The sequence below is a fragment of the Octopus bimaculoides genome, chromosome 1 (genome assembly GCF_001194135.2).
Source record: "Octopus bimaculoides isolate UCB-OBI-ISO-001 chromosome 1, ASM119413v2, whole genome shotgun sequence".
NCBI classification, from domain to species: Eukaryota; Metazoa; Mollusca; class Cephalopoda; order Octopoda; family Octopodidae; genus Octopus; species Octopus bimaculoides.
In genome coordinates this window covers 130723001-130727970 of record NC_068981.1, presented here as the reverse complement: position 1 = coordinate 130727970, position 4970 = coordinate 130723001, and the positions used below count along the sequence as shown (strand labels likewise).

At 36.3% G+C, this 4970-nt stretch overlaps 1 protein-coding gene and 1 long non-coding RNA gene across 5 annotated transcripts in view; one reads left to right on the top strand and one right to left on the bottom strand.

Moving 5' to 3' along the window:
* LOC106868391 (low-density lipoprotein receptor class A domain-containing protein 4) overlaps positions 1 to 4970 on the top strand; it is a 149328-nt gene that overhangs the window by 26808 nt on the left and 117550 nt on the right. The window contains exon 1 of one of the 4 annotated variants that reach the window (XM_052970652.1): positions 1440 to 1530. The exons of the other annotated variants lie outside the window; for them this stretch is intronic. The gene's annotated coding sequence lies outside the window, so the exon portion shown is untranslated. Of the gene's footprint in view, positions 1 to 1439; positions 1531 to 4970 lie in introns of those variants that run through there. 4 annotated transcript variants of the gene reach the window in all.
* LOC128248722 (uncharacterized) overlaps positions 1 to 4970 on the bottom strand; it is a 15519-nt gene that overhangs the window by 1401 nt on the left and 9148 nt on the right. The gene's annotated exons all lie outside the window — the stretch shown is intronic.

The following is a 4970-nucleotide window of genomic DNA, read 5'->3' as shown; positions in this document are numbered from 1 at the left end:
GCGTGTGTAGGTATGTGTGTATATATATATATATATATATATATAATTTCTCTTATATTTTATATTGAATATGTTATCTATTGATTTATTACATGCTAGGCCACTGGTAGTATAACTTTGAATAGTTTTGCTACCCTTTATATATATATATATATATATATATATATATATGTGTGTGTGTGTGTGTGTGTATGTTTATTTATAAGGACTGCGTAATCCAGTGTGTCCTTCCTGTTGTAAAACAGGGTAAGTTTTAGTATAATATTTCCACCAGACCAAGCAACTAAATGAACTTTCCCATTGAACTGAGTCAACAGGGTGAGCTCATATGCTAAGCTCACCATGTTAAAGCTAACAATATATATATGTATATATAATGTGTGTGTGTGTGTGTTATAGAACCTAAAAACTTAGGTGCGTCTCATACATTCAGTTCCATACTCGCATTATATGCTTGTGTGTGTGTGTGCATACGCATGCATGTACATATATAAATATGACTATATATGTATGTGTATGCTTACACATTCGCATATGTGTATGTATGTATTGGTGTATCTGAATAAAGTTAACTGAATGTTTATGCGTGTGTGTATGTATGTGTTTGCATGCACGCACATGTGTTTGTATTTGTGTATATAGCTATATCTGGATATATAGTTCACTCCATGTATGTATATGTGTGTGTGTGTGTGTAATATACAGTTGCATACACATACATACATGCGCATGCGCATACATTCAAGTAACTGTGTATATATATATAGATAGATACACACACACATTGCAGTGTCTGGATACAGTTACTTGAATGTATGCGCATGGGCATGTATATATGTGTATACATCTGCGTATTACACGTACATACATGCGCATGTGTGTATGTATGTGTGTGTAATACACATCTGTGTATGTGTGTGTATATTTGTATAAATATATTACTGTATCTGGATGTAGTTAGCTGAATGCATGCACATGAATATGTATGTGTGTGTGTGTGTGTCTATGTATATATATATATATATATATATATATATATATATTGCAGTATCTAGATATAGCTTCTTGAATGTATACTCATGCGTGTATATATGTTTATACATTTGTGTGTGTGTATACATATATTTATATATCTATTGCTGTATCTGGATGTAGTTAGCTAAATGTACACGCACGTGCATCCATGCACATCTGTATGCATGCACATGTGTGTGTGCATGTATATATATGTATACACACATGCCCATACATATTGCAGTATTTGTATATAGTTACTTGAATATATGCGCATGCGTATATATGTATGTGCCTGTGTATGTATATACATATATATATGTGTGTGTGTGTGTGTAAATACATTGCTCTATCTGGATATATAGTTAACTGAATGTATGCGCATGCGTGCATATGTATGTGTATGCATGTGTGTGTCTGTATGTGTTTTGTAATCATATGTCCTTGTATGCGTCGGTCGGTATACCAGTTTACTTGTTGCTGCTTGCTTATCAACATGGAACAGTGTATATATATGTATGTATAATACTTATATCTGTTTATCTATCTATATGGGTGTATATCTGTTTATCTATCTATATGTGTGTGTAGTTGAGTGTGTTTCATTTTTATCCTTGTGTGATGTGTGCGCAGGTTATCAAACTGTACGTTGTGTGTCCACACCCTTTTATTGACTGTGTGTATATTCATATAGCGTTTTCTTACTGTGTGTACATAAGCTCTTCGGCATTGAACGTAGTTGGGACCTGAACTTATAAGTGCGCACTTCTCTATACTTGTCTTTATGATTGTGAGTGCATGTGTGTGAGTGTGAGTACATAGTGTGTATACGTGTATCTGTACAGGTGGTATGCGTATGTGAATTCCAGGGTGTGTTTTATGTTTGTACCGTTATACACACATTTATGCTAGTGTGTTTGCGCACACATTTTTGTGTAGCCTCAACTCAGCTCAAGACAAGTAGACCTATGATCGGACATTGCAGATGTGGCCTTCCCATTTTTTCTCCCAATGTTATTTTAAACAAATTGCACATACTGCACTAGTGGCAGTGTGTGCACATTTGTATACACTCCTGTGTAGATTAGTATGGTTATGCATGCAGGCATTGACTAGGAGGCTTATGTGTACCAAAAGTAGGAGTTGTATCTCTCATATAGATAGCAGATATCTCTCCCCGCTCTCTCTATGCCCTACAGTATAACTAACCCATGACATTCTCCATATGTCAGTTACTTTCTAATCATAACCTATGTCTGCATAGATGTTTCAACTCAAAACAATCAGATCAGTTCTTGAGGAGTTATTACTAGCTATATGATTATTATCATCATCATCATCATCATCATTATCATCATCAGCAGCAGTGTGGACTAGTGGAATCATTAGAGCGTCAGAAAGAATGCTTTACAGTAATTTTTTCCAGCACTTTACATTCAAAATTCAAATACTGCTACTGTTGACTTTGCTTTTCATCCTTCTTCAGTTGATAGAAACAATGGACTGGGTATATATAGTCAGATTACATCACGTAGGGTTGATATAATCAACCATACCCCCCACACACACACATACACCAACCCTCTGCCAAATTAAAATCCTTCTGTCTGTTAAAAATCAGTCTCGTCAACTTAACTCATTAATGCATCAGACAAAATACTTAGCGGCATCAATTTTGACTTTTTACATTTTGGGTTCACATTCCGCCAAGGTAAACTCTGCCTTACATCCTTTTTTGGGTTTGATAAAATAAGTACCAGTCAAGTACTGGGCCAATGTAGTCAACTTGCTTCTCCAAAATTTCTGGCCTTATGCCAAAATTAGAAATGATGATGATAATAATAATAATAATAATAATAATTATAATAATAATTATTATTATTATTATTATTATTATTATTATTATTATTATTATTATTATTATTATTATTATTATTATTATTATTATGGCAGCTAGCTGGCAGAATTGTTAGTATGCTGGACGAAATGCTTAGCAATATTTCACCCGTCGCTACATACTAAGTTCAAATTCCAGCGAGGTCGACTTCGCCTTTTGGAGTCGATAAATTAAGTACCAGTTATGCGCTGAGGTTGATGTAATCGATTATCCTCCTACCCCAAATTTCAGGCTTTTGCCTATTGTAGAAAAGATTATTATTATCATCATCATCATCATCATCATTATTATTATTATTATTATTATTATTATTTAAGGCGGTGAGCTGGCAGAACCGTTAGCGCACTGGACAAAATGCTAAGCAGTATTTCACCCGTTGCTACGTTCTGAGTTCAAATTCCGCCGAGGGTTGACCTATCCTTTCAGGGTCCATAAAATAAGTACCAGTTGAGTACTGGGGTCGATGTAATTGACTAGTCCCCTCACCGAAAATTTCAGGCCTTGTGTCTATAGTAGAAATGAGTATTATTACTATTATTATTAAGGTGGCGAGCTGGCTGAAACGTTAGCACACTGAATCAAATGCTTAGTGGTACCTTGGTTATGTTCTGAGTTCAAATTCCACTGAGGTCGACTTGGCCTTTCATCCTTTCGGTGTCAATCAAATAAGTACCAGCTGAACACTAGAGTTAATGTAATCGACTCATCCTCTCTCTCAAAATTGCTGCCCTTGTGGCAAAATTTGAAGCCATTATTATTATTATTAAAGAGGGGTGCTGGCAGAATCGTTAGCACACTGAGTTCAAATCCCACTGAGGTGACTTTGCTTTTTATCCTTTTGAGCTTGATAAGTACCATTTGAGCATTGGAATTGACGGATTTGACTATCCTCTTCCCATAAAATCTGAGACCTTGTGTCCAAAGTATAAAGTGTTATTATTACGGCTGAATTGTTACTGCTTTGAGTGAAATGCTTAGTGGCATTTCGTCCGCTTTTATGTTCCAAGTTCAAATACTGTTGAGGTCGGTCGGCTTTGCCTTGCATCTTTTGAGATAAATAAAATAAGTACCAGTCAAACACTGAGGTCAAAGTTATCAACAAGCTCCATACCCTACAAATTTCAGGCCTTGCGCTTTTGTAGGAAAAATTATCACCGTCATATAGTGGTTTGTTTGGCAGAATCATCAGGACATCCGATAAAATGTCCTGCAGTATTTGTTCTGGTTCTTTGCGCTTTAATTTCAAATTCTACCAAGATTAACTTCACCTTTTTTTCTCAATAATATAAAGGGAGCAGTTAGATATTAGAAATGATCTAATGTGACTATAGTCCTCTCTCTCTCAAATTTCAGTTCTTGTGTCTATATTAGAATTATGATTTTGTTTATATTTTTGGCCCTTAGTAGGAGATTGCTGGAATGATGAGAGTCAGACAAAAGATCTTGAAACCTTCTGAGTTCAAATCCTTCTGAGGACAACTTTACTTTCTTATATTTCCAGAGTCAATAGAATAAAGTACTAGTGAAGTTTTGGGGTTGATATAATCAACTGTACCCTTCTTTAACAGCAAAACATGTTGTTATAATTAGCAGGCAGAATCATTTGCAGTTGGGCAAAATTCTTAGTGGCATTTCATCTGTCTTTATGTTTGGCTTTGCCTTTCATCCTTTCATGGTCACTAAAATAAGTACCAGTTGAATTACTCGCCTTGTGCCAAAATTTGAAACCATTGTTAAGCACTAATAGCACTGTCGAGCATGTTTCATTGCCAGAGCAGCTGTCTGGCTTCCATGCTAGTGGCCCGTAAATAGCACCATTTGAGCGTAATCATTACTAGCGTTGCCTTCTAGCACTTGTGCTGGTGGCACATTAGAAAATCATTCGAGTGAGGTCGTTGCCAGTGCCGCTGGACTGGCTCCCATGCAGGTGGCACGTATAAAGAAACACCTTTTTGAGCGTGGCCATTGGCAGTACCGTGTGATTGGCCCTCATGCCGGTGGCACGTAAAAGCACCCACTGCACTCTCAGAGTGGTTGGCGTTAGGAAGGGCATCCAGCT